The 13032-nt window shown below is 48.1% G+C and overlaps 1 protein-coding gene across 1 annotated transcript in view; it reads right to left on the reverse strand.

Moving 5' to 3' along the window:
• EFCAB6 (EF-hand calcium binding domain 6) overlaps positions 1-13032 on the reverse strand; it is a 225008-nt gene that overhangs the window by 27652 nt on the left and 184324 nt on the right. The gene's annotated exons all lie outside the window — the stretch shown is intronic.

Genomic DNA, 13032 nt, shown 5'->3' on the forward strand with positions numbered 1-13032 from the left:
TGCCTTTTCTCCTGTGACCTTGAGCAGGACTTAGCACTCCTCTCAGCCTCAGTTTCCTCCCAGGGATAAAAACAAAACCATCTCAAAGGGCCAGCCTGGGATTTCAACAAAACGACACAGCACAGTGCTTGGCCCCACGCCTGGCAAACGTGGGCTGCCATTCTTGCTGCTGCTGCTCCCAGGGGCTGTGATTCCAGATGTTTCTGCCTGAGTCTGACAGACCCGGGTTCGAGTCCCAGCTCCTGATTAACACCGTTTCTATCGTGAGTCATCACAGAGGCATTCTGGTACATGCTATTGCCTGTAGATCAAGCCACCTGCCAGGGTAGTGGAAGCCAAGTCTGAGATGTGGTCATGCAGCCCAGCAGCCTGGGCAGGAGCTCAGGGACACCATGGACATTCCACAGAGCCCTGGTCTCCTGACAGCTGCCCCGGGCTCAGATTCAGGATGGCTGAGCAAGAGCCCTGCTCCGGCCTCCTCTGGCTGGTGACTTCAAGCAAGTCGCTTCATTCCTCTGGGTGTAGGTTCTCCATCTGTAAAGTAGTGATAGCCACAGCAATGGAAGAGAACTGCCCCGTAAGAATCATCCAGGAGAAGGCAGACACACTCAGGGAGCACACCATCCATTTCAGGAAGGCGCTGTACCAACCCGTTTGGATAAAGATGAATGAGCCTGTCTCTGCTGCAGGAAACTCACATTGAGGTGGTGGGGGAAGCTCCAGGTGAGAAGCTTGCTGACCTAACTCACACCTGACCAAATCAAGGGGAGGGAGGGAGGGAGCAGCACCCGAGAAGAGGGTTAAGCCAACCGTAAGAACCAGCTGAAGGCAGGGCGTGCTCCAGAAGGGTTCACTGAACCTGGAAGTTTGTTAGCTCACATACTGTCTATCATACTCTTCTTCCAACAGGTGGAAAAGAGAATGATTCCAGAAAAGAGCCTTCTAGCATCCTGTCAAGTTATGTCCAGCCATGATCATGGCTGCCTTATGAAATCAATTTGCCATTAAGTCATATCCCAAACAACTTTTCTAGATAACAGGAAGAGAGAACACAATAGGGAAGAAGTGGATTGAAGCGTCAAATAATCCAGTAGAGCTGGAAATGGAGGTGCACATACATTGTTTCCTGTGGAATACTGCATTCGAGGCTTGATCTCTTCCACTCTCCCTGTGTCCACAGCCTTTGACGTGTGACTTTGGGATTCCTCGCACTGAAAAAGCTGGGAACATGGCTTTGGATTCAGCTGTGTGACTTGCTTTGGGCAAGGGAAGGTTAGCAAGTATAACGTGAATGAAGAATATAAAAAGCACTCGAATGAGTGGGCAAGCCCTCCTGGGTTGGGGGCGCTGCCTTGAGAAGAACAGGCCCCCAGCACAGCACTGGTCTGAGGAGGAGGTGCGAACACGTGCAGCAGAGATGTCCCAGTCAAGCCCCCCCCGAGCTGGGCCACCCTACAGATGCAAAAATGGAATACATGCTCATTGTCATGGAGGTTTTGTGGTTGTTTGTTACCTGGTGATAGCTGACCAATGCAGTTCTGAATGTCTAGTTAGTGAGAAATAAAAAGGGGTGAGCTCAGAGTACGGAGAAAAGAAGGAAGCTGTTTGGCGTAGATGGTTTTCCGGCTGTTGGTGTTCACTGACGGTGGGCACATTGCTCGGGAACTTTGTGGCCCTCCTCCTGTGGTTGGCCAAGGGGGCAGTCACGTGGCTGGGAGCAATGGGACAGGCAACTTGGTTTAGCAAATCCATTCCAGCTGTCAGATTAGAAACATGTTGGTATATTCATTTAACTACTATGAAGGTTAAAATTAGCTAATCAGATTGCATCATTCTTCCACTAAGTTTTGTTTTGAATACTTGGGGGAAAATTATATAGTTTTTCTATGATTCCTTACAGGAGAAAAAAAAAAATCCTAAAACTTCACACAGAGTAAGAACACAGCAGGTAGCAAAACTCCTAATTAGAAATACTCAGTAAAGTATACTTCCTTTTAAAGAACAGTATAATTACTTCTAAGAATTGAAAAATTGCTTCATTTGATCAAATATTTTGATTAGCAAAGAAATTAATTGTACTGTATCTCCATTTGTATTTACAGTGAATAAATGAATGTTAAAAATAACAACAGCAGCAAAGCTGCCTGTCAAAAAACAGAAAAAAAGGATAGAATATAAAAAATCCAGCTGAAAATAAAGTAGAAGCACTGTGTGCAAGCGCACTGCTACGGACCCTTACCGCCAGATCGAGAGCCCTGCACACCCCCAACAGTGCACTCTTGTCTGTTAGGAGGTCTCGAGCTCTGCGCCACCAGGGGATTGGTGCCAATAACCCAGGGCGCTATTGGCAGACATGGGGGAGTGACGCTAGAATGCCAGGCATAATCCACGTTTCCCAGTGGCATGGCCACTGCCTAGACCTGAGATCTCTTACCACGCAAGAATTCTTTCTGGGCAATGAACAATGGTCAGCCCAAAGATCCTTCCTTCGGAAAAGCTACAACCAAGACGAGCTTCTAATCAGCAGGGCTGGGCTTTGAGAGGTCAGGACTCAGCTGCGGTTGGTCCCCAGGCTACTCTCGGGCAACCTGACGATGGAGCTCAAGATGGTCTGATGGCAAAGCTATGCTCTTCCCCTCCATCATGACTCCAGCCACCTACCACATATGCGAGAATCCAAGCACCTACCAATAACAGGGAGTTGACAACTCATACATATGACGAGGGCCTACCTATGTGTATCAGGCACTGGCCAGGCACAGGGAACAGAGCAGTGGACGGCAGACAGACCCCCTGCCCTGGGGGAGCTGAAGCTTTTGGAGATGCCTGAGGAAGCAAGCAGAGAGGAGAGACCCACCCTGGGCCTGCCTCCCAGAGCCCTTCCCCTTCTGGCCTCACCCCCACCTCCTCTGCCCTCTCCCCTCACCTCAAGCCATGCTAGTCATGCCCACAGGGAGGGGCTTTCCCCCCCCGGGTCCCTGCACACGGGGTCCCCACGCCCAGGAAGCCCCATCTCCCAACATCCAGACTTGGCACAAGCTCGTCAAAACTGTTTGCGTTCCTCTTTGCCCTGATGATGCAGAGTAAATCCCCCTCCTCTGGTTCCAAGCTCACTTCCGTCACACAGCTCGACATTCACAAAGGATCTATCCAGATGTCTTTGCAAATGCCCGATTCACAAACCCTTCGGTAGTGTGAAATTGCCATAAAATGCAGAGAAATAAAGCAAACATTTGAGCCACCCCTTCGACCCTTTAATGATTCAATAAACTCATGGCTGAAGTCATTTATGAAACTATTAAAATAAATTCTTCCACTCAAATAAATTCCACACCATATAATCACATCATTACTAAACATTAAACATTAAACATGCACTCACTGAAGTAGGAGAGAATAAAAAAAATAAATAATGAACGCAAACATTTCGGGTTTGCTCTGTTCGGAACCATGCAAAGCTCTTTCTGCATTATGCACTTAATCCAAGTAACATCCCCACGGAGTGGACGTGAGGACGGCTCCCACCGGCCAGGTAGGACTCTAAGAGCACGGGCATGCTGGCTTGGCACTTCGACTCTACCTCAGTTTGCTCAACCACAAAATGTGGATAATGATAGAACCCACACCTTCAAAGGCTGTTAGGAGGTTGGCCAAGTTAATGTACGTAGGGCCTTAGACCAGTGTCTGGCTCCAGTGCGTGTACACATCACGGGTGGTGGGGGCGGGGGGGTGCGGGGTGCGTGACTTGCTCCTTCCTCTTTATCCCTCAGCATCGACCATCAAAATTCAGGCCTCATTAAAAGGCAAGAGTTGGAACGTTCTGGTTTGCACGCCAGTGGTCACAGCCATTTCTGCCAAATCAATAGTCACTCCCAGGGAACTTTGTGTCTGTCTCCCCACCTGCCCGGCCCCCAGGGCTGGCCCAGTGCCTGGCATACATTCTTATCCGCATTTGCTGAATACTGAAAGTTAAGATTCTTCCAATGGAATGGGGCATCTAAAGCCAGAACATAAATAGTTAACTGACAAGTTAGACACCTAGGCGTAGGATAATAACCAAGATACTAGCACCGTCTGTATTTTGGATTTTCTCTGCAAGACTTATTTGGGACAATGACTTCTTGGGTTGACTCCTGGCTTCCTGATATGGTCATGACCTTGTACAATCAATGGTACAGCTCAACTCTGGTCCTTAACTGACCCCAAAATTGCAATTAAATCAGCCTGTCATGACTCTGGAGGGACAAATGGATGGGGGCCTGCCTGCACTGGCTGGGCCATAGTCCATTTATTTGGAACATCTAGGTAGCATCCCACTGGGGCTAGGAATCAAGAAAGGATGCCAACTCAGATTGGAAAGGGCATGCTTGTGGAAGTGTTTTTTGAGAATGCCAGAGGGAGTGACAGACCCAGGCTGGAGCATCGGAGGAGCTGGGACAAAGAGGTGGATCAGAGCCAGTCCCTGCCCCCCAGGAGCACGGGATGTTTGGGTTTGAGGAAAATTCACTCGCTCAAATTCACAGTAACTACTTTACTAGAAATTCAGTTCGGGTATGCTTTCTTCCAAACCTCGCTGACTGGACTGAACACCTCACTGTCTGCCTGAAACAGCTGTGTTTGAAAAGGGGTCCCTCAGATGGAGAAGCGGGGGCAATGTGACCACCCCCCTGCCCAGGTGGAAGCCAGCCTGGCATGGCCCCCTTCACATTTCTGCCAGGGGCATCAGAAACCAGGCCACGCTCCCTTTGGTGGCCACCCTTGTCCTGCTACCAGCAGCGTCCTACCCGGCAGCTGCTAGGGCAGTAGGCCCCCGGCCCCTAGTCCTTCCCAGGAGGCGGCTCTGGACCCAGGCACCTCCCAGGGTGCCTGGTGATGTCAGTACAGGAGCTGTAACAGACGCAGATCTGGGAGAGTTTTTAACCTTGGAAGAATGTCTCTGCATATGCTAAGTGGTAGTCAAGTTCAGCAGGTTGTACACCTAATTCTTCATCTCCTGGGACAATGTTATTTTCGTTCTGTGGCTTTTATCACTACAGTTGGCTTTAAGTGGGCTGTCTGTATTAGTGCAAATACTGGGTCAGTGCTAGGACTGGGGCAGACGCCAATGCTCAGAGGAAAGAGACACTTGCTTGTGCCAAGGTACCAGCGCTCTCCACCCGTAGGGCAGCCAGGTCTCCAAACTCAAAGGCCCAGAGAGGGGAGGTGAGTGGGTCCTGTCTGCCCGGTTCCCATGAGGTGCCACCAATATTCAAGGCTATGGGTGATAATATTCCTCTTCCTTCAGCTTAGGCACACTGAGGCCAAGAGCCCCTCCCCCTGGCCTGTCACCAAGGCCAACCCAAGTGTCCGAGTTGGTCTGAGCTGCCCCTCACAACCTGCCACATCCTCAGTGGTCTCCAGGACAATAGGTAGTAAATGTTGGCTGGCAAGTGGAGAGTGAGCAAAATTTAGGGGAAATATTTAAAAGTCACCGAAACTATATCAAGAGGACTTAGCCTTTCTTGTCATCAGGAGCAAGAGTAAATAACAGTAATGACACATCTTAATAATTTACTTAAGTCATCCCTAATAATCTTAGACCTCTTTCCTGAAAAGGGAACTCCCCTATTCCTTATCCATTCATTAAAAATACATGGACACTGTTATATTTACAATAAAAAGAAAGATAAATCGAAGTAACGCTGTTGGCAACTAACATAAATACAATGTTCATAAAAGATTACAAACATTTTGATGTGCTTTACGGTTCCTTCTGCGGTTAAAAACTACAATCTTAAATTCTCTCTCAGAAATACCCGTCTTCAGGTTATTTAACATCTCACTGAATGACTTTAAAGACCATATATTATAAACACTAAGTAAGGGAAGATCTCATTGGCTCTCCGCGCTCTACGATGTGACAAAATAATTACTCTGCCTTAAATAAGGATGAGTTTCATTAAAAAATTCCATTATTTCCATGGTAATAAAGTAGAGAGATTTTATATGGGTTTCTAGTATGTCTTTTACAAATTCTATTTCTGCTCTGAGCAGTATTTTTATATTCACAGAAGATACTGAAAGTGCACTTTCAGACTTAAAAGAAATGTTAAGCAGGAACGATTTTCTAAAAACAAGGTGATCCGCTATATTTTGCACATAGCATTTTGAATGTAAAATGTTTTTCCCAGAAGTGAAATAGAGGTATGTGCTGAGGATGGAAATTCAGATAATGTTTTCACCTGGTTTGTGGGCATCTTATGAAAAAGGTATGAATGCTGTCATTCAGGACTTGTCCTTTGTCTTCTTTTTCGCTAAGTCACTGAGTTGGATTTTGGTTTCAATACTCTGCTCTCCCTTTTTTTTTTTTTTTTTTTTAAAGATTTTATTTATTTATTTGAGAGAGAGAGAGAATGAGAGACACAGAGCATGAGAAGGAGGAGGGTCAGAGGGAGAAGCAGACTCCCTGCCAAGCAGGGAGCCCGATGCGGGACTCGATCCCGGGACTCCAGGATCATGACCTGAGCCGAAGGCAGTCGCTTAACCAACTGAGCCACCCAGGCGCCCATCTGCTCCCCTTCTTTTATGCCACCTAGGTTCATGTTTCTCATCTGGGGTGTGATGGTTTGGCAGGAGCGGGGAGGCAAATTCCTTACTCCTGTCTGCAAAGACGGGTCCCTTTTCTTCCCCCAGCTCACAAGCCTCTGGGCCCACAGGAAATCCCGAATGTGGCTCTCAAAGCCAAATGTGGGGCACGAGAATGACTCGGCGCCCCAGAGACCGAACCTGGGCTTGGGCATGTTGAATTGCACCGGCCCCAGGCCAGTGACCCACACTCTGAGCTGTGCTTAATGAAGCAGCAGAAGGAGCAAGGAGGGGACCATGAGCCACGGTGGAGCCGCATACTAGGATCTGAAATTAATGCAGCATCTGCTCTGAGAAGCACTCAGATGATTTTCACATGTCATGTGTGACAGGCATATGAGACAGGAGATCAATAGAAGTTTTGGAGGACAGATTTAGCAGTGTATCCAGTATAAGAAACGGATTGTGAGTAGGTGTAAAATTGTCATTTCTACTCTCTGCATACTTTCAATCTACTCAAGGCCTTACAAAATGTGTTAACTACAATTCCAGTTGTTCCTTTTCCAAGAACAGACTGGGTTTGGCGAGGAATTATTCACGGTGAACCTCCTTTGCAGGGAGTGGTGCCGGCTGTCTTAATTACATTTTGGTGATCTCCTTTTAATTACTTGCCTCCCGTGCGTCCCCTAGAGGGAAAGGGTGACTGGTATCATATTTAATGAGCTTGAGGAGGATGCATTAACTATTCCTATTATTTGTTACTTCTTTCCCTTCTATTAAAAACACCAGCCCAGGATTAAACTTCAGAAATCATCACAATGAAGACAGGCTCGGCTCTCCCACACTCTCCTTCCCATTCCAGCCACCTTGATTGAGCTAACTCACGTCCTTGCTCAGAAGTCTCAATGATCTTAAAGGGACTGAACTCTGGAGCAAGGAAGAAAGGGCAGGGATGGTGGTCCGCCCCTGCCACCACCTCCCCAGCCATCCACAGATCAACAGGAGGAAGGCAAACCCCCACATGGCCTGCCCTGAATCGAACCACCTCTGGTTGCCCCACATTGAGTCCCCACACCCCATGCCTTCATGCTTTCAGCCTAGAAGTCCCTTGATCTGCCTGTCCTCCGGGCCAGCGCACCTGTGCCCAAGTATAGGCTTCTCAACAAAGCCCAGGGGGCAGCCCCGGCGGTGCCATGGGTCTCCCCAGCCCCAGCCTCTTCCGGCCCAGCATGCTCGCTCCTGTCCCTAAGCACCTTTCCCATCGTCACTCACATTGCAATTAATCTGAAAACCTCCCCACAAGAATGTTCAGTGAAGTGTTTCCACTGGTGAAGGAGACCCTGTGAAGGAGATCAGGAAGCAAGCTGGCAACATTTGAAGCTTTACCCTTGGTCGGGTAATTCCAGAGTGGGCAGAGATGCTCATGATGACCCGCGAGGGAGGATGGCCGTGACCACGCTGAAGCCGGAGCCCTGCCTCCTCGGCCGGGGGGCCAGCTGGCCTCTGGACCCCGGGTTGTGGTGAGGACTCCAGGCGGTCAGGCACTAAGCAGCTAGAAGGGTTTGGGTGCATACTTCTAAGTGCTCACTAGAAGCACGCCAGCAGCAGGAGAAGGCCGAACGCTGGAGGCACCTGCAGGGCCAACGCTAGGGGATCGGCTCCATCCATTAGCACAGCCCTGTCCCAGCACACCCCCTCCGCCCTCTTTCCTCCCTCTAGAAGCCCCAAAGCGGGAGCCGTTCCTGACTCTCAATCCCTCATGTAGCATGGATCAGCCAAGCCTGTCTGTTCCACTTTCCAAATGTATCTAGAATGGAGCCACGCCAGCAACAGCCCCCCCCCCAGGGCCGTGAGCTGCCTCCCTGCTCTTGGCCCCACGGGCTCTTCTCCATATGGCTGCCACAGTGATTTTCTAAAGTGTAAGTCAGGTCATGATGCTCCTCTAGCCCTTGTTCCTGTATGTCCCTCGGAGTCAAAAGCAATACAATCTTTACCACGTCCCCAAGCGACAAAGCCGCCTGCCCACCCCTCCCTGACTGCATTTCCTTCTCTCAGGCCCAGGGCAGCCACACCTGGAGCTGATGGGACACCCTCCTGCCCGGTGCTTGGACTGGCTGTGCCCCCTGACACCATCCCCTAGCGGTCACCTGTTCCCTCCCTCACCTCCTCTGGCTCTTGGTTCCAGCCCTTTCAGATCCACCCTCCTTCTGTCCTGCTTTATTTCTCTCGGCAGCATGTGCTGGAATCTGACATAGGATACATTTCTCATTTCTTGCCTGCCCCCCCTCCCTAGAATGCAAGCGTCTGGAAGGCAGGGGCCATGTCAGTTTGGCTCACTGAGGACCCAGCACCAGCTCAGTGCCGGCCCACAGTGGGCCCACAGGAAATGCTGGTGGATGGAGGAGTGCGTGAATCCACACAATGGGATGGCACACATCAAAGGCAATCCACGTTCTAGAGAAAAATGGATAAAGTGGACGGTGCCAACAATAGCACAGTAAGTGAAAGAGCAGGCTTCAGGGGAGACCCTGTGGGGGGACCTGGAGTGGAAGTGGGGGAGCGGGGTGAGAGAGCGAGGCCTCACCTCTCCTACCCACTGGGCTGCGAACAATGCCCAGGAGGCTTGTTTAGGAAATTGAAGGGTGACCCAGACGTAAGAAGGTATGCGGCCACTCTGGAAAACAGTATGGAGGTTCCTCAAAAAGTTGAAAATAGAGCTACCCTACGATCCAGCAATTGCACTACTAGGTATTTACCCCAAAGATACAAATGTAGGGATCCCAAGGGGCACCTACCTGTACCCCGGTGTTTATAGCAGCAATGTCCGCAATACCTGGACTGTGGAAAGAGTCCAGATGTCGATCGGCAGATGCATGGATAAAGAAGATGTGGTCCATATATACAGTGGAATACCACTCAGCCATCAGAAAGGATGAATACCCACCATTTGCATCAGCATGGATGGAACTGGAGGGGATTATGCTGAGTGAAGTAAGTCAATCAGAGGAGAAGCAATTATCATATGATCTCACTCATATGTGGAATTTAAGAAACAAAACAGAGGATCATAAGGAAAGGGAGGGAAAAAATAAAATAAGATGAAACCAGAGAGGGAGACAAACCATAAGAGACTCTTAACCATAGGAAACAAACTGAGGGATGCTGGAGGGGAGAGGGGGTGGGGGGATGGGGTAACTGGATGATGGGCATGAAGGAGAGCACGTGATGTGATGAGCACTGGGTGTTATATGCAACTGATGAATCACTGAACTCTACCTCTGAAACTAGCAATACATTATATGTTAATTAATTGAATTTAAATAAAAATTTTTTAAAGAAGAAGGTATACAGCAGTAGCAAGTTACAGTGACTGCTTTCTGGGGCACAGAGCTGGGGGGAGAGGAGTTGATTCAGTGATCTCCTTTTAATGCTCTCGCCACTGTTCAATTTCCTCTCCATGGGGCATATATTACTTTGATACAAATACAAAATGATTGTTAAAAAAAGAGTCTTTTAAGAGTTGAGAAAATCCCCAACAACCCCCAAATCAGCAGCATATACGCTCTGTCCTTGACCCCACCCCCAAAAGATACGCGTCTAGAAAACAGGATCAGACGTAAATATTCCAAAATGTTAACAGTGGTCATCCCTGGGGGTGACTTTAATTCTCTCCTTCAAAATTACCGGAATATTCCAAATCATGTAAGATGGACATAAGCGACTTCTACAAATACTAGCTTCAACCACGTGAAATTGTCAGTATTCAATCATTTGTGGCTCTAAAAATGGTGATTTCATATGATTTGACCCAATAGAAAAAATTACTTAAAAAAATACGGGGCTGTTTTCAAGATCAATAAAAGTATTATTCCTATCTCTTGGCTTCAGTTATTTTATTTCTCCTAAAGAAAAGAATCCAAAATGTAGCTATAGATTTACACACGGAGTGTTCACGGCAAAGTAACTTACAATGGCAAAAGCTGGAAAAAAGTCTAAACCACTAAAAATCAGGGAGTCGATGGAATGCTACACAGACCTCTGAACCCACGTTTGGAAGACCTTTCAGTGACATGGTGCAATTTAACGTGAAGGAGAAAAAAGCAAGATCCACGGTTATGGAGGCAGTGTTATGTAGACTGTGTAAAAGAATATATCCGCACACCTGTGTCCACGGCAGCATTATTCACAACAGCCAGAACGGGGAAGCCAGCATCCAGTGACAGATGAATGGCCAGGCAAAACATGGTGTGTCCCTACCATGGACTAGTATTCAGACTTAGGAAGGAAGGAAATTCAGACACACACTACATGTGTGAACCTTGAGGGCATGAGGCTGAGTGAAATAAACCAGCCACAGAAAGATAAACACTGTGTGATTTCACTTACAGGAGTAGTCAAAATCACAGAGACAGCAAGTAGACCAGAGGTCAGCAGGGGCTGCGGCGGAGGGGTTATGGGGAGTTAGTCCCTAATGGGTACAGTTTCCGTTTTGCAAGATGAAAAGGGCTCTGGAGGAGGATGGTGTTGGTAGTTGCATAGCAGTGTGAATGGATCCTAATACCACTGAAGTGTGCACTTAAAAATGATTAAGATGGTAAATTTTATGTTAAGAGTATTTTGCCACAATAAAAGAATTGGGGAGAAACGCATTAAAAGGGGAGAACAAAAGATGTCCAAGGCAGTGTGGCACATCGAAAGAAGGTCAGCTCTGGAGGCCATGCTGGGGGAGGAGGCCATGCAGGGGCCTGACTTTCAGAGCCTGTCCATGTCCCACGGTGGGACTGTGGCGGGGACCGGCGCGTGCACGGCGGGGGCTGTTCTTGCCAGCACAGCATCATCCTGGGGTTTAGAGCCCTGTTCGCTCTTTTATACTTTCCTGTATTTTCCAAAATTTCCACAATGAATATGTATTTCTTTTAAAGTCAGGAGAGAAAGTATAATCATTAAAAACAGTGAGGGTCACCATAAACAGAGAGAAAAGACGAGTCACAGGCCAGGAGGAGGTATTTGTAACCCCCATACCAACAAAGGATTAGAAGCCCTTTCACAGACAATGAAACTTGAATGGCTCATAACACAAGAAAATGTCCAGCCTTCCTAATATTCAGATGGGCAGAAATGAAAACGTCTGACAATACCATGGATTACCGGGGCCCTGGCGCGTTATGAGCTCCACGCGAGGCTGGCGGGAGCGTGCATGATTGGTACGGCCACAGCGACGGTCCCGGGGACGCTGAACACGAGCCTACCCCACCCAGGGTAACTCCTGAGAGTCACAAGGAGACAGACACAGAAGGCTGGCTGGCGCTTTGCTTGTAATGGAGAAGACTGCAAACAACCTCCATGGTCATTAGCAGGAGGGTGATAACTGAATGGGGCATGTTCACCTAATAGAATATACTCATTTGATGGACTAATTTTATAGCAGCCTAATAAGGAAATGAACTGAAGCCAGTGGAATAACATGGATACATCTTGAACACATGATAGTAAACCAAAAAATAAGTGCAGAAAACAGTACTCGATACAGTACCATTGATACAAAGTTTTCAAACAGCAACGCGATAGTATCTATTGTTTAGGAAGGTCTGTCTAAATAGCAAAGATGAAGGAAGTCACAGCCCCGCGGGAGACGGCACACGCTGAGGGGCCTGGAGTTGGGAGCGGACCTCTTGCTCCCAGAGCAGCCCTACCGCTTGCCATCGGGTGACTGCACAAATCACAGGGTCTCCATCTATAAAAAGGGACTGAACGGGTTAATATATGGAAAGGACCAGGAAGAGTGGCCCTTAGAAAGCACTATATAGCATTTGCTGTTGTTATTAGTATTATAACAAACCTCAAACCTTAAAAATGTTCACACTCTTTGCTCTAGTCATCTAATTTTCAAGAATTTGTCCTAGATCAGTGATGAAAGATTCATGCACTTAGGTGTTCAACATACATAAAAGTTTGCAATTGGAAACGACATGAAGTGCCCTGCTGCAGGGGGACACTTCAATATATTGGAGGACAGGCTGCTGTGATTTGACTGTTGCATCAGTTTTGGATTGTTCACATGTTTATTTTCATCCCCCCGCCCGTGTAGGCAGGGACTGTGGCGCTTGTGTGTTGACTCTCAGTACAGAATGGTGATCAAAGAAATCTGTGTTGGCTAAAACTAGATTGTGATTATTGCTAATGATGTTGGTCCACTTACATTTAGAGATCAAGAAACAGCCACAGAATAAACAATTTGTGCAGCCAGAAGTGCAGCCCGAGAAAGGAGTAAGAGTCCGGTAGTCAGCCACACACCCTCTTCCAGGAAGCCCTCCCTGACTTTCCCAGCAATCTTTCCTGCGCTGAGCATGCCTCTGTTAAAGCCCACTACCTCCGTGTTTACCTCCACCCCAGACTCGGCTGATACATATCCCAGGGCCCAGCACATAGTGGGTCCTCAATAAATGTCTCCCTAGTGGGTCCCAGTTC

This window comes from Phoca vitulina, unplaced genomic scaffold (assembly GCF_004348235.1).
Source record: "Phoca vitulina isolate PV1807 unplaced genomic scaffold, GSC_HSeal_1.0 scaffold19, whole genome shotgun sequence".
NCBI lineage: Eukaryota > Metazoa > Chordata > Mammalia > Carnivora > Phocidae > Phoca > Phoca vitulina.